Source organism: Rhinolophus sinicus, chromosome 13, assembly GCF_057876585.1.
Source record: "Rhinolophus sinicus isolate RSI-liver-muscle chromosome 13, RSI-T2T, whole genome shotgun sequence".
Lineage (NCBI taxonomy): Eukaryota > Metazoa > Chordata > Mammalia > Chiroptera > Rhinolophidae > Rhinolophus > Rhinolophus sinicus.
Window position 1 is genome coordinate 57,578,123 of NC_142513.1, and position 16,844 is coordinate 57,594,966.

Sequence of the window (16,844 nt, forward strand, 5' to 3'; positions counted from 1 at the left end):
TGAAGGGCCCGGAAGTCACACTTGCCTCTTGCTCACAGCTCAGTGGCTGGAACCAACCACATGATCCATTCTCGCGCCAGGACCTCCAGGAAGAGCCTTCTTGCCACGTGGGAATTTTTGGTGAGTGAAACTGATGGCTGTCACAAGGGGGGAAACGTCAAAGGACATTTCATATTTATAGGTTTATATTAGTTTATTCCTCAATTCGCAGGTATAAGAAAAAAACACAGGTAAATCACATTTTTTTCTGTCTACCCTCATCTGGCTATTTTCCAAAAACAGTGTTAGCCGTTCTTTGAAGCACATTAGAGACCTGGAAATTCATTACTCGTCCATCCATGTTTCCGCTGTCATTGGTGATTTCTGTGCTAACTGTGGTGCGTACAGGTATATATATGACCTTCATAAGCCCAGGAGCCTTACTGAGAATCTGATTATCACCACCTGCCTTGTGCCTGCAGAAAAAAACTCCTAGGTGTCAATTCTGGCCCAAATTATAATTCACAACCGAATCTCCAGAGATATGGTACCTGAATAGGAAATATATTTACGTACTATTAAAACTTAGTTTGTTCTCCAAACTCAGATATACATGGGAGGGGGTTTTGTTCCTTGTACTGTAACTGGGGGGCCATTTATGAGTTTGGAAATGAGAGCTGGAGTATTGAGGCAAAGTGTCACTCAAGGTGTGAATTCATCTGGCTGTGACCACGTAGGTCCAGGCTGTAAGAATTTGAAGAGTCGCAAGGGATTTCCCGCTCTGGGCCCTGCCTCCCTGAGCTGTTCCTCCACTGACGCCCATCCTGACGTATCCTGACTTCTCTCTATTTGCATCTTAGCCTGGAAAGTAGGCCCTCTTAGAGGAAACATGTAGGCAGCTTTCTGTTCTTCTCCCAGTATCTTCAGTATCGTGCTCACTTCTGTGCTGGTAGCTTTTGAGGTTTAGCGTCTTGGGATGAGGTCTGCATCGTGCATTTGTACCAACAGCCAGTTGTCAGCGAGTGACTGATGAGGACATGCGCCCGCTGTGTGGAGGGTCGGGAAGGACAACAGGCGTTGTACACAGTCCATGGGAGAGATGGTGGTGAGCCTGTATCCAGTACGTGTGTGTGTGTTGTGTAATTGTATTTTAATATATTCATATATGATGGATGGATGGGAGATAGATGGATGGATGGATGGATGGATGGATGGATGGATGAAAAGGAAAATTCAGCAGTTGTGGTTGGAATTTAACGTATGGACACAAAATATCTGAGGTAACCCTCAGTGTATATAGTTTTTCTAGCTGTGTGTTTTAGCTGGTTTCATTTCATTATTTTAAAGACATAAGAGTGTCTTTAAATAGAATAGAAGTCTAGAGGATTTGTTCATCAGGTCCACGATGGCTCTTGACATGCATCGGTGCTTTGTGAGTTTTCCTCGATTTCTGCACAGAAGGCCCTGGGTATCCAGTTGCGTGCACCTGACCCAGAGGCCGCAGAGGAACTTGCACAGCCACAGAGAGAGGTTCTTCATGCAGCTGCTTCCCCCTCTTTCCATTTTATGCTTCTTTAAGTACCAAACCAGGGGTGTTTGTGCTAAACCACTTGTCCAGGAAAAGGAACGTCTGCCCATGTGCCAGGCATCTGATATTCATGCCTGAGGGGTTTTGTGGGGCCTGGTAAAGACACCCAGGGCTCATCTGTATTCATTAGGACTTGCCCCTGACGTGGAGACGGAGGTGACCTCCCTGGTGCTTCTTTCTCGCTGCTGGATGAGCGAGTTCCTTTTTGTAGACAAATGTGGACTTTGCATTTGGTCTCTGTTAGGCTCGAGGTAGAAATCTACAGTGGTTTCTGTGGTTTGTCTTTCAGAAAGAAAAAAGGGAGCTGGAATCGTGGGCTGGGCACCCATTCTTGAGCATGGAGTCTGCTGACAAGCAGATGGGCAAGGAATTGTGTCCTGGACGGAGCGTCTGCAAGAAAAGGTGAGCGCAGGATCGAATGTGGGTTTGAGCTTCGGACGCCTGTTGGAGAGCAGCAGTGTCACATCTTTAACGTCAGTGAATCCCATCCACAAAGTCCTTCTCGGGGGTCCTGAAATTCTCCATTTCCATCGGGGAGACAGTTACAGTAGGTTGTCAGAGTCATAAAATAAATTGGGGGCCTGATATCTAAGCGCTGAGCTCGGCCCCCGAGTTTTGCTAACAGCCGTCTCAAAGCTGGTTCAGAGAAACACATGCTGTCAAGCTGGGGCTTTGAAAGAGAAAGTATTTCTTTGCTCCTCTCCTGTGTTTGCTGCAACGAATTGGTCCATTTTTTCTGCCATAGTCACGGGGAAGGTGGATTTTCCTCCCCACAGTTTGTAAAATGAACCGAAAGCTGTTTTTCTTTTCTGTGCATTAGGGCCAACTCCTCGCTAATCGTGCCCATAAGTGAGCAGTTAAAACACTGTATTGTGCAAGTTTTTTGTTCTCACAGCTTTTCGGAGAGGACTTTTTCTTCCCCTTTTCTTTCCGTTCAGAAATGAAGCCGTGTTTCAAACCTTTCACATTTCAAGTGAAAGCCTTTCAAAAGAAAAGGAAGACATACTTCAAACCTCGGCAGGTACAGTCCATGTGGTCTGTATTCAGCGTGAACAACGAAGGCGTAGCTGGCAACAGTGCGGGTGAGACAGACACGCAGAGGTTCTAAGACGGCCGATCTATTTCTGTGGCAGAACTAACATTTCAGGCCTTGAGTGCATCCTTGTCATGAAGGTGACAAATCGCCGTAGCTGAGAGTGAAGGTACTTACTGTTCTGTCATTGGAGAGGACAGGTCTCCATGGTGCATACATGTAAATGGTGAGTACAGAGCAACATGTACTGGCCTCACACGATCGTGTGTTTTGACCTTGTTGTTTTTCCAGGTTGGCTTTTTATTTCACGTCAGATTCATGATATTGTGTCTCATTTGGAGCAATATTGTCTCTAGGTTGTATCAATCCTATTCAATGTTGGACTGAGAAGAACCTTCCCTCGGCAAGTTCTGAAAACCTGTGCATTGGCCTATAGAATAATGAGGTGTGTGTATTGGCTTCATTGCCTGGACGGTGCAAGTGAAATGGCAGCTTCCTCTCTGTCTCCTGGAAAACACTTGGGAGAAAGTTTCTGCACCTTCCACCCACCGTGGTCCCCGCTGTGGTAATGCAAGCTTGGACTCACTCCCTCCTTCCCGCTCTATTAACTTCCATCTTACTAAAATAGGAAACACAACATGCACAACCATTTTTCTGATCTGATCCCATAATGAGCACTGTTTCCGTACAAGGTCCTTGGGTATAAGTACTGGTGTCCAGTGTACGTGGATAGCAAGTTACAGGTCCAGGGTCCAGTAGTGGTTTATCTGCTTTCCCCATCACGTCGCCCAGAACCAGCACCTTATATGTGATCACTGAACTTCAGATGAGTAAGAGCGATGGTATGGATTGCGGCTGAAGGGTTCTGCATGCACGAGTGGAGGCCCATCAATGTGCTGTAAGCTTATACACGTAAAGGGTGATTATTTCCATTTCATTTATATTGTAAACAGCTTGGGCCAAAGCAACACCGGGCACATGTGCTACTATCCCCTCTTTTCCATGTGGCTGTCATTCAGACCGTACAGGCGTACACCATGCCCACGAGTCATGGGCATTCGCAGAACAGCCCTCAATGCTGTTCTCCAGGCAAGTCAAGTGGCAAATGCCATAAAATCTAGTTGGCAACTCTTCCGACACAAGACAGTGACAAGTATGGGGAATATTTGTGAAACAAGTAAACGGTTAGAGTTCAGAAGAAGCGAGGCAGAGCTGACAATAAATGTAATGTCGTATCGTAAATGGGATCCTAAAACAGAAGAGGACACTGATTAGAAAATAAGGGAATTTAAAATAAAGTGGAGACTTTAGTTAATAATAATCATAGTGGGTTTGTTCTTTTTTCCAAACTCACGTAAGATGTTCATGATACTGGAAACTGTGGGTTTATGGGCATTTCTAAGTTTGAAACTCCTCAACAAAACACAATTCATTTAAAAAATTAAGAATAGACTTTCAAGATGGTGAATTAGGTAAATGCTATATAGGCCACTGCATCGCAGGATCACACCAAAATTACCAATAAGTTACAGAGTAATCTCAAGCATCATTTGAACACTAGCTGAACAGAAGCACTATAACTAAGGATATAAAGAAGCCACACTGACACTGAGGAATTCCAAAAACAGAGTGAAAGTGAGTAAGTATATATACGGAAGCCTTCCTTCAGCATTAAAACCATGAAATAAAACCCCCATTTTTTAACTAATGACTTTCATTTGGGTAATTGTGAGGTTTCAGAAACATCTAAACGTTAGAAAAAAAGTAAAGATATACTTGAAAACTGATTTGGAAAAGAATGGAACTTATTCGTGACGGGGAGATTTGATGAAGCCATAACCATCCACATAAGTTTCACGACTAAAACAACTAGTTTTGCTTTGCTATGTTGCCCTTTAAAAAATTTGTTTTAAACTATAGTTGACAACATATATTAGTTTCAGGTATAAAACATGGTAAATTAGACGTTTATATACTTTGTGAAGTGAGCACCCGGAAGTCTAGTGGCCGTCTGACACAATGCAGTTATGACATTATTTCATAGCCCAGGACTATATCTATACCTGGCATTTTGTACTTCTCAACTCAATCATTTTGACACAGACCCCCACCATGTACCCACGCACCCAACAATTTGTCAACTGTCAAATTGTTGATTTGTTTTGTATGTATGAGTTGGTTTCTGTTTTGTGTGTTTATTTTCTGCCTTCTACATAGAAGTGAAATGATATATGTGTGAAGATTTATTTCACTCAGTATATTACACTTTATGGTAAGATTTCATTTTTTTATGGGTGGGGAATACTCCATTGTGTGTGAAGAGCAGTCAGTTGTGTGTGTGTGTGTGTGTGTATGTATGTATTCACACCCACATACAGATAAAAACATTGAAACACACACACAATAACTTCATTATACATTCGTCATTCACAGAAAGACAGGATGCGTCTGCATCTTGAATATTGTAAAGAATACTGTAAATAATACTGTAAATAATACTGTAAGTAATGCTGCAATGACCACAGGCGTGCAGATGCATTTGTGAAATCATGCTTTGGATTTATTGGGATAAACACCCAGAAGTAGAATTGCTGGGCCGTAAGGAAGCTCTATTTTTAATGTTTTAGAAACCTGCATACTGTTTTCCACAGAGGCTGCAGCGATACTCAATCTCAGCAACAGGGCACGGGGCCTCCCTTTTCTTCACATCGTTGGCGACACTTGCTACTTTACGAAGCTGGCCATTCTGACAGGGCGATTTCTCAGAGGGCGGGACACGTATTCCTACTCTTACCTTTATGTGTGTCCTTTTATGTTTCTGTGAGAACCATCACTCTGTACCTTCACGTCCACTCCAGACACACAGACTATCACTCCCCCTGTCTTCTGTAGGACCCTTCTCCAACAGGAGGTGCCTGGGTCATTTCTATAATGAAAGTCCTCTCCATGGGGCCTGCTTACTCTCTAATTGCTGGTATAAACATATGGCTCAGCGTGATTGTTTCCAGTATTTTTGGGGTCAGCATCATACATTGTGGATGGAGACTAGATTCGGAATTTCAGCACCTGCTGGAAAGTTCGGGAGGTGCTTTGTGTCATGAAGTCCAAAGACAGTTTTAACTACTCCGTGTGTTGATAAAGCAAAATGTCCGCGTGTTGACTGCAAGGTGTACGTTACTGCTTTATGAGGCTACCATCGTCTGCTATTCATTCCCTCCAGTCTCCACTCCCCAGTACCCCTCCCGAGTGAATAAAGCAAAATCACAGGTTGTGTGGTGTCTTTCGTTGCTTTGAGTCCATCATTCTCGGCCCGTCTTTCTCCCTGAGTCTCATCCCATGAGTGTCTCTGCCCATTAACTCCCGAATCTCTGTCCTAGTTTTTCGCCCAGGTGTCTCTCCCGAGTGAATAAAGCAATATCTCCCCAGGTCTGCTGCATGTGTACGTTACTGCTTCATGAGTTACCATTCCCATGTGCACCCCAACTCTCTGCCTCGGAGCTGTCACCCATCCCATATTTGTCTCTCTCTGCCCTAGTCACTTTCCTGAATGTCAACCTCCGAGTAACCCCCTCATTCTCTCCATCGCCTCACCCAGGAAGAGAAACTCCCAGTAAATGTGGCATTTCCAGTCAATTTAGTTGTGCAAAGACCTGTGGGTACAGGTAAGGCGGAACAGTGGTTATACAAAGGTGATTGCAGGTAAGTGGGGGACACAGGTTTTACAAAAAACTGAATACAGGTAAGTGAGGGAGACTGTGTGGAGGGGGAACATTCTTATTGATTTCTGATGTAATTCTGTTGTCAGAGCTTGTACTGTGTAAGACTTCCATATTTTGAAAAGTATTCATGTTTTATTGTACCACACATTTTCCATCTTTTCGATGGTTCCATTTTCATATAAAAGCACATGCAGACTCTAGTTTTCAGACCCAGTTAAAAAGGTGCACACTTAAAATTTTTCGATGTCTTTTTTAAAATGTTTGTCTCGCTGTCCTATTAGAGTAAGAAGGCTGTCAGTATTAATAAGTAGAATTGTGGAATTGAATATTTATTTTTTTAGTTCTGTTCATCTTTGCTGTGTCTATTTGAAATACTTTAGATACTTATATAACTGCTTTGTGCTTGTGAATTAATTTTTGTAATTATAAAATAATGCTTTATAACATTTGTAATACTCCTTGTCTTACAATCTCCGTTGTCCTATTTTAATACAATCAATTCATTTAAGACAAGGGATCATTTTCATGTGATAACGGAATTCCAAACAAATTTCAATTTAAAAAAGTCCTTAAACTGCTCTCCAAATTAAAAGCAAAAATAACAGAATTAGAGACCTACGTCCCTTATTCATCCATCTCACAAATATGGAAAACTTAAAAAGTGCTTTATCAATAATTTACCAACAAACAATAATTTAAATGAAATGGCAGTGATTGCTGTGTACATTGAAATCTGTGAGCTACAGCAAAAGTGTCGATATTTATAGCTTTAAAACAAGCATTATAAAACAAAGAACAAAATAAAAGCAAAATAAAAGACATACACCCAAAGAACATAAACAAGACCATGACATAATTTGGTCCTTTAGGGTATATTATTACTGACATTTCTGTTTACTGAATTATCCTTTTAACTTATGACTTTTCATCAAGAAATGTAATTTTAATGTTTTTAGAAGTACGAAGGTGCCCACCTCCACCTCAGATTCCCAAAACTGAAAAAATGACAACTACAGTGAATTATCAGGATGGAGAAAAAAATATCTATTCTGTGTCAAGAAAACGCTCTCATTCAAGGACCAGAAGAAATTGAGTGCAGGGATGGAATATTGGTCAGTGGTCTTTTCTGTCATCAGAAATCACAAGTCTTCATATTACATATTTTGCTGTTTTTATTTGCTTATGTTAACCTGCGTTTTTCTTTGAACTGTAAATAAATAATACCGTTTTTTAGAGTCTAAAGGAAAATGTGGGCCCCCTCCACCTACTCAAAATGGAGGCATCACCACATTCCCATTAGCAGAATATGCTCCAGGGTCATCAGTTGAATACCAATGCCAGTGCTTGTATGAATGTCAGGGAGACAAGCAGATAACATGTGGAGACGGAGAGGCAGAACCACCAAAATGCTGAGGTGAGTCCTTTGATGTTCTCATGCATTCCGAGAAAATCAGTGTAATGAGTGTGAGATTTTGCTGTTCATAATCAAATTTGGTAAGTTAATAAGCAATTCTGCCTATTGCTTGACTACCAAATATTGATATGTGAAGAAATAAAGTTTGAAAAATTCTTAAGCAACAACAGTAACAACATTCTTTAATAACAGCTCTTTCTGATAATTGACATTACAATTGTTTGATTATGACAGTTAATTATCACATATTTAACATAGTTCCTCATTTTTATATCACTGCTTGTATAAAATGATTTAAATGTACATGATGGATTTCCAGTAAGTTGGATTGGAAAGGATTTTGAGAATGAATTCCTGGACGAGTATAAAGGATTCTATGTGAAAGTCTGAAAATCTGTGGAAAGTGTATTCTACTTAATTTTTTATGTTCATTTTTTTGTACCTTCAGATGCATGTGTAATATCAGAAGAAATTATGGAAAAACATATACAGTTTAAATGGAGTTATGAGAAAACAATTTATTCTAAAACAATTTATTCTAAAAGATAATTTTGTTGAATTTGTGTGTAAAACTGGGTATCGTGAACAGTCACCACATTCTGCATTTTGAGCAATGTGTCGGGAAGGGAAAGTGGAGTATCCCACTTGTGTGAGAAGATAGAGATAGAATGAAGTCATGAAATTATAATACACACACTCTTTTAGGATTTTTTATTATAATCACAATTCTTCTCAACTTTATTTTTTGAAGTGTTGTTTAACTCATTTTTATTCATAAACCAGAATTTGTGTTACTCTAAAGTAGATGAAATAATGGTACTATAAAACCTTACTACAAAAAGCACTGCATTAAAACGTGACAAACTCAAGTGCCACGTCGCATTCATAGGACACCTGTGACCAGAAAGTAGATGCAGCCACTCGAGAGCCTGCCTTCGTCCACCGTTCTCGAACTCTCTCAAAGCTTCCGCCATAATTTCTGTGGCATTCTGAGATACGATTCTGGAGGAAATATCCTGCTTTTTATCTTTGAAATAGTATCACTTCACAAACATATAAATACCAAACTATGCTTGTGACAAGATACCAAAAAATTAATCAGTTCCTCTTTTTAGCTTACATGTAAAGAAAAATACACACAAAATGATGACATGCAGCCCTTCCTACAAGATTCTAACACTTTTAATAATTCAAGCAAATCATAAAGAGGACTTAGAATCCAGTTGAGTAACAGTTATTCACTAACATAAAAATAATCCATATCAAGAATAAACACACACCCACACCCCACTTTGAACTCTAGTGTTTACACAACACTGGCAGAATTTCTACAGGGACTAGAGTTTAGAGATAATAGAAGTAAGACTTGATGTTTAACCTCTTTATTCTTTAGAGTCTGATTGCTCCGCCTTTAGCAGGTCACCGTTTAATCACAAGAGTACATTATTTTAAAATAAAACTAAAAAGCAAGGCGGTGCAAGCTGAGAACTGTGAAGACCTTGTCGTAATAACCTTGATGGCTGTGACAGTGTCATGCACTTACGGGGACAGAAGTATTTTGGCAAATGTTCCACAAGATCCTGAAAAATAGTTTTTATGATCACACATTTCATCCGCATGAATTAGCTAAACTCCCTCCTGGACAGACACATTTTAAAGTTTCTATGAAAAGTGCAGACATGAAACAACGTCAGCCATAGGTTTTCGAGGGACCAGCAGGCACGCAACCGATGGGGTGTGACGAGCAGCTCAGCGCGTCCCTGCAAAGCTGCTGGGAAGGAGGACGGCAGGGCCCGCGTCTCCTCGCTGCTGACGGGGCTGAGTCGCAGAATCGCCAACGACAGTATTTTGATGCTACGACCCTTCGGGGTGAGGCATGTGCTGCATTTTCTATCACAGATGGTGAAGGACGGTCACACGCTGTCCCCTCAGTTACATTTTCTCACTTTCGAAAAGAAAAATGCTTTGTGTGCTGCACTCTTGCCATTGACTATTGGGCAGCAACCAGTCATGAATATTCTTAGACATAACTTACTAACTTATGAACATCCAATGGGCTCCATACAGCAACCAGCGGAGGGTCTGTAGAGATGATACACGCAGAACACTTTCCCCCCAACCGCCCAACGTACAGAATAGTTGAGAGAATAGATTAATAAACGCTGGTGCAGCTACAGTCAATATTCAGCCGGTGTTCACAGTTTTCCATTCTGTTATATGAAGAAATAGATACCTATGAATCGCTTAGAATCCAAAGATACGCTTGACCCTTGACTCCTGACCCCGACCCTAACCCTATGGCCGCCAGAATCTGGCGAGAGCAGGGGGTTCTCGAGTCTCGAGATAAACATGGCCACCACCATGTCCCGAGAGCGAGGGGCCTCAGGTAAACAAAACATGGCCACCGCCAAGTCGCGCGAGAGGTGTGTTTCTCACGATAAAACAGTGGGCCCGCCATGTCACGAGGTCGGGGTCTCTCGCGAGAAACTAAATATGGCGGCCGCCACGTCACGAGAGGGCGTGTCTGTTGGGATGAACAAAAGTTTCTCCCCTTCCAAGGGCCCATCGTCCGGACGGGGACAGTGAGGTGTAAATAGTGAGAGGCCAACCAGCGTCTTTCCGGCTCAGGCCGGGACGCAGCGGCCCCGCCACACGGAGCGCAGAGGACGCCGCCCCCCGGAGCCGGGGGTCACAAGGTAATGAGAAAGCGCAGGCCTTCGTCGCACAGGCGGTCGGGACGGGGGGCGACAGGCTGTCAGGGCTCCCGCACAATGTGCGGCACTGCCAGGCCCAAGCCCGCTCCTTCTGCCGATGGAAATTCAGGAAAGAGAAAGGACTCGCGCCCCTTCTCACTTCCATCCCGCGGACAGAGACCAGGAGCTGTAATATATGAGCACCTGCAATTCTCCAAAAAATTTAATTTCCAAAGACAGTGAGGAAAACTCAGGTAAATATAACATTTTGACAAGGGTTAGGTGTGGGCTCTTAGGTCTTAAACGTAAAAATAGGAGATTTACAGGTAATTCAGGAAAAGAACACACGTGGCAGGTCAAGTCCTGTGAGGCTCCTGGTTGGGGTCTCGCTGTCTACGGCGAAGGGGCTTGTGCTCGGGGTTGTATTTGTTTTCAGAAATTTTAAGGAGGGAGGTAGGGAAAAGGGGGGCCAGGCTGGACAAGGGAAGCCTGTGTTTTCAAAAATGCCCCTTTTCCCAATTTTTTCCTGTGTGTAGCCCAGCAGGTCGGGGCAGCTGTGGGCTGTGCTTGCATTTCCGACCCACTTGGCAGGGGGCCCAGGGGAGATGCTGAGCCTCTCTCGTTTCTATCAGACTGAAAAGTCAGCTTCCGTTTCTGTCAAGTTTCTGATCGGTTATTAAATCCTTTACAACCTGTTTCAACATACCATTTCTCATAATCGTGTGTCTCTATAAAATTTATACAGCTCTTGATTTTCCCTTTTGCCTTTTTTATACCTCATGTTGATATTAGCATCTATAAGACACAAGAAGCTGAAGAAGTAATTCAAAAGATTAAGAATAAATTTCCTTGTATCCCTTTGTATTAGACATGTGGTCTTTCTCTAGGTTCCAATAAAACAGCTGTTTGTCAATGAGAGTTCTCTTAACACATTTTCCAATTTAGAAGTTTTTCCAATTCAAAGGATCCATAGTCTGGCCACTGATGATAGGATTTTAATAGCTAATGTGGGGACAGAGTCCTGGAGAGGTTTCCAGGCTCTCGGCCTCACGTGGAAAGGTGCTGGCGCAGGTAGTAAATGACCATCAGCTATAATCAGTGAGCCATTGGCTGCGCTAAGGAGTTGGTTGTTGGTTGGTTTGCAGAGAAGCGGATGGCAGATTGCAGTTAGCAAGGAGTTGGCTGGTTGGCAGAGAAGCAAACAGAGGGTTGTAGTTAGCAAGGAGTTGGTTGGTTGGCAGAGACGCGGACGGCGGGTTGCAGTTAGCAAGGAGTTGGTTGGTTTGCAGAGAAGCAAACGGAGGGTTGCAGTTAGCAAGGAGTTGGTTGGTTGGCAGAGACGCGGACGGCGGGTTGCAGTTAGCAAGGAGTTGGCTGGTTGGCAGAGAAGCGGATGGCAGGTTGCAGTTAGCAAGGAGTTGGCTGGTTGGCAGAGAAGCGGATCGCAGGTTGCAGTTAGCAAGGAGTTGGTTGGTTGGCAGAGAAGCGGATCGCAGGTTGCAGTTAGCAAGGAGTTGGTTGGTTGGCAGAGAAGCAGACGGCGGGTTGCAGATGGTGTGGCTCCTGCTTCCTGTGTCTCCAACGCAGCCGCCAGCGGGAATATAGCGGTATGTCTCCCCTATCTGTGGCTCCGTGGGTGCTCCTTTTTGGCCTCAGCATGTCCTGTGTTCTTCTGTGGGGAGCGGGACTAGAGTCCGTGCATGAGAGCTACTCAAACCAGTTAGCTTTTTCACAGCTGAACCAAGGAAGCCAAAGGCTTTCTGTCCCTGTGGTATTTCCTTATCATGAAAAACAGCACAAGAGACGTAGATACAAAAAATGACCACCTCTGGGAGGAAAGATTCAATAACGAAAACCTGTGAGTCACTACTCCCAAGAAACTAGCTTCAAAAATATTTTTTCCTGCCAATCTACATGTAGGAGAGAGGAAAAGGACGCTCTGCACGTCTAAATTCTCCCAAACCCCACAGAAATAGACTGGGTAGGACGACAGGAAAAACAAAAACACCGCTTACCTCTGCCGGCAGAAGTCCTTGAGCTCCCAGCTGCAGAGGTTTCCAGGAGCTCGCAGTGCCCCAGCCAGTGCTGCTCCTTGCAGGCTCTCCAGAACTGTGAGGGCTTTAAAAACTAATTCTTTTGCTCTCACCTGTGCTATCGGAGAGCCGGTCTGAGCCATGACAGGAAGGCATTCCAGGATGTAGGAACAATGCCTCATGAACAAAGCGAAGCAGATCAGGATTTATTAAAAGAAATATATTCCCAAAATGCAGGTGTGGACAGGCACAATAGGAAAGGGACTGCGGCCAAACAAAGATAATTTAGGATTATATTTTAATGAGGGCGTGAAATATTCACGGGTGGAGTGACAGATGACCCCAAGGCGTTGCCAGGGTGTGTCTCTGTTGACGACTCCTTCCCATTGGAGGAGGGATTCCCTTGTAGGAACTGTCCAGGGGACAGGAGCTGTGGAGATTTTTCCCTGACTGGAATGCTATTAGGGTTGTAATCCATGACAGTTAGCTGTAGATGTACCTTTTCTTAGGAATGATGTCTCTTTTCTTTGTTTCCCCTCACATCTTCCTTCCTTTCCTCCCTGTTCTGCCAGTGGCCCTTCTTCTAGCTGAACTAATCGTCAAATTAACAGAATCAGATTAATAAGATAAAACTGAATTTTAACATATGTGCATGGGGAATTCACATACGCGTAAAAATTCCAAGGACAGTGAGGTCAGATTGGGTGCTTTGCAGGTAATGTAGGAAGAGTGTCACACTCACAGAAGTTACATTGTTAGGCAAGCCCAAAAATAATGGGACACGGGGGAAGGGTGGTCAGCAGTCTCCAAGGGGCGTGTTCCCACCTCATGCTAAGGAGTTTATGCCAAGGTCCCCTTCCTAAACCAGGTCTTTCCATCTGAATCTCTTAGGCAGGAAAGGGGGAGGGTCAAAGGTTCTTTATGAGTCTTTTGTTTCTTAACAACTAGCGTAAAATCAATATTCCCAAAGGCAAAAGTTTTGTTCCTCTTCATTCCCGCCTTTGAAACTTTAATAAAAGTTTCACATCCAGAAGTTAAAATGGTAGATTGTTCCTTATTTCGTTGATCTGGTCTTTTGGTCCTGAGACTAAGTTAGTTTAAATTGTTGAATCTTATTGCAGTGATGCAGACATATTCCCAAAGTTCACCTTTAATTAACTGTCTGATTACTTGCTTAGGTGGGGAGGAAGAAACTTTCCTCTACCCTCAAGATTCTTTTGGTTGCTCTAATAATCAAATAGACATGAGACAGATTAGCAAGAGAAAAATAAGCAGATTTAATACATACATCGAGGTCAAGGGTATCTGTGAGTTCCTCACTTATTTTGAAAATGAAAGTGTCTCCCACCAGAACTAGGCCAGCATCCGCCCTTCAAATCTTTGGATAACCCAGGGCGATCGCCCAGTTAGTGACTCATGTTTGTACCAACAGGATGGCAAATGGCCTCAGCAAACTTTGCTTTCACCGCCACCATGATGACAGTTGTCTGACCACATCAAGTTCTCTGAGAACACGGTGGCCGCTATGGTAACAGTCTCCTCAACAGCTCACACATCTAATGGACGTGATACTGCAATGAAACGGCTGTAATTGGCCTCATCACCCTGCGGGACGTGCTTCTGCCTCAAGCAATCCTTCGTGTCTGCTGTCATCTCACTCGCTGTCTACACGACTTTCTCAGCTTTCTCTGGCCTCTTCCGTCCTTGAACTTCTCTTCCCATTGTCCTTCCTCATTCTCAGCAGGGGACGTCCCCTCCTGGACAGAGAAATAAGAACCATCTGACACATCGCCCTCCTGTCTCTCTTTACTGACTCATCCCCATTTGGTTTGAACATGCTCACATTTTACCCTTTTGTGCAAAAGACTCCTTTATTCTTCTCTCCCCCTTTATAAAAACGACTGTAGCATCTCATTTCAATCAGTGACTTCCAAAAAGTCTCTTCCACATCTAATAAAGTCAAGCCTCTAATATAATGTAGATTTCTTATCCCTAGTGTGTTTGTTATTTTTTAATATTGACGGAAAGATGGAATTAAAAATAATGGAGGGCCAGGGCGGTCGGGTGGCTCAGTTGGTGAGAGCCCAAGCTCTGGGCAGCAGGGCTGCCGGTTCGCTTTCCACAAAGGCCAGCGAGCTGCGCCCTCCACAACTAGAATGAAGACGAGCTGCAGCTGACTCCCAGGCAGTCGGAGGGCTCATTTGGCTGCAACTAAGATTGAACACAGCACTTTGAGCTTCGCTGTTGCAGAGCTCCCGAGTGGCTCAGTTGGTTAGAGCGCGGGCTCTCAACCACAAGGTTGCTGGTTCGAGTCCCGCAGGGGATGGTTTGTGTGCCGAGCCCCCTGCGACTAAGGTTGAACACAGCACCTTGAGCTGAGCTCCCGGGTGGCTCAAGTGGTTACAGTGCGGGCTGTAACCACAAGGATGCCGGGTTCAATACAGCAGGGGGTTGTTTGTATTGTGTGTGCCCCCCTGCGACTAAAATTGAACACGGCACCTTCCCTCGCTGAGCTTGCCCGGGGCTCGGGGCAGCCCGGGCTCCGGGCTCCCCTGCTCCCTTCTAGGTGGCTTCACTTTGTTGGAGCGAAGCCAGGTTCGACTCTGGGCCCCTCTCGAACCAATCGAAACTAACAACATATTAGAACTAAGATCTACCTAAGACACATGAAATCATCCAAACTAGAAATGAATGCTAGAAAATGAAAGCTAGAATCAAACGACTGAGAATCATTTCTAGGTTAGGTCATTTCAGAAGTGAAACTAGAAATAAAATGAAACTGAAGCTGAAACTCAATGAAGCTGGAAACTCGAAATGAAAACTAGAAACAAAAGCGAAATGAAAGCTAGAAATGAAACTCTAAATGATACAAACGAAACTAGAAAGCTGGAAATGAAATGAAAGCTAGAAATAGAAACTAGAAACTAAAGTAGAAATAAAGCTAGAAATGAAACGAACTTAGAAATGAAACTTGAAACCTAGAAGTGAAAGCTAGAAATGAAACTCGAAATGAAACGAACTTACAAAATGAAACTCGAAATGAAGCTAGAAATGAAGCTAGAAATGAAACGAACTTAGAAACGAACCTAGAAATGAAACTGGAAATGAAACTCGAAATGAGGCTAGAAATGAAACTCGAAATGAAGCTGGAAACTCGAAATGAAACAAAACTAGGAACGAAAGCGAGATGAGACTAGAAATGAAAGTTGAAATGAAGCTAGAAATAAAACTAGAAATGAAGCTGGAAATGAAACTCGAAATGAAACGAGACTAGAAATACAAGTTAGAAATGATACTAGAAATGAAACTAGAAATGAGGCTAGAAATGAAACTCTAAATGAAACAAACTTAAAAATGAAACTAGAAATGAAACTCGTAAACCTAGAAATGAAACTGGAAATGAAACTCGAAGCTGGAAACTCGAAATGAAACAAAACTAGAAACAAAAGCGAGATGAAACTAGAAAGTCGAAATGAAACTTACAAAATGAAACTAGAAATGAAGCTAGAAATAGAAACTAAAGTAGAAATAAAGCTAGAAATAAAGCTAGAAATGAAACTAGAAATGAAACTTGAAACCTAGAAATGAAATGAAACTAGAAATGAAGCTGGAAATGAAACGAAACTAGAAATGAAGCTGGAAATGAAACAAAACTAGAAACTGGAAATGAAACTCGAAATAAAACTGGAAATGAGGCTAGAAATGAAACTCGAAACGAAACTCGAAATAAAACTAGAAATAAAGCTGGAAATGAAACGAACTTAGAAACGAAACTAGAAATGAAACTCGAAACCTAGAAATGAAATGAAAGCTAGAAATGAAACTGGAAATGAGCTGGAAATGAAACTCGAAATGAAGCTGGAAACTCGAAATGAAACAAAACTAGGAACGAAAACGAGATGAGACTAGAAATAAGTCGAAATGAAAGCTAGAAATGAACCGAAACTAGAAATGAAACTGGAAATGAAACGAAACTATAAATGAAAGCTAGAAATGAAGCTAGAAACAGAAACGAAACTAGATATACAGCTGGAAATGAAACTTGAAATGAAACCTAAAAATGAAACTCGAAATGAAACGAGACTAGAAATAAAACTAGAAATGAAGCTAGAAATGAACGAAACTAGAAATGGAAACTAGAAATGAAACTGGAAATGAGGCCAGAAATGAAACGAACTTAGAAACGAAACTAGAAATGAAACTCGAACTCGAAATGAAAGCCAGAAATGAAACTCAAAATGAAGCTAGAAATGTAAAGCTAGAAATGAAACTCGAAATGAAAGCTAGAAATGAAACTATACTAGAAATGAAAGGACATGTTCTGGCTTTTGTTTACAAATAGGTTACATGTGAAATCATCCAAATTAGAAATGAAAGGATATGTT

General features: G+C 42.5%; 2 long non-coding RNA genes across 2 annotated transcripts; both read left to right on the top strand.

Moving 5' to 3' along the window:
• Nucleotides 1-1,855: 1,855 nt before the first annotated feature.
• LOC148756090 (uncharacterized) lies at nt 1,856-5,869 on the top strand. Its single transcript, XR_016018259.1, has 2 exons — nt 1,856-1,969; nt 2,506-5,869. It is a non-coding gene; the product is annotated as an uncharacterized LOC148756090 (long non-coding RNA).
• Nucleotides 5,870-11,672: 5,803 nt separating this feature from the next.
• On the top strand, nt 11,673-14,448 carry LOC148756091 (uncharacterized). Its single transcript, XR_016018260.1, has 2 exons — nt 11,673-12,033; nt 13,892-14,448. It is a non-coding gene; the product is annotated as an uncharacterized LOC148756091 (long non-coding RNA).
• The last annotated feature ends 2,396 nt before the right edge of the window (nt 14,449-16,844 follow it).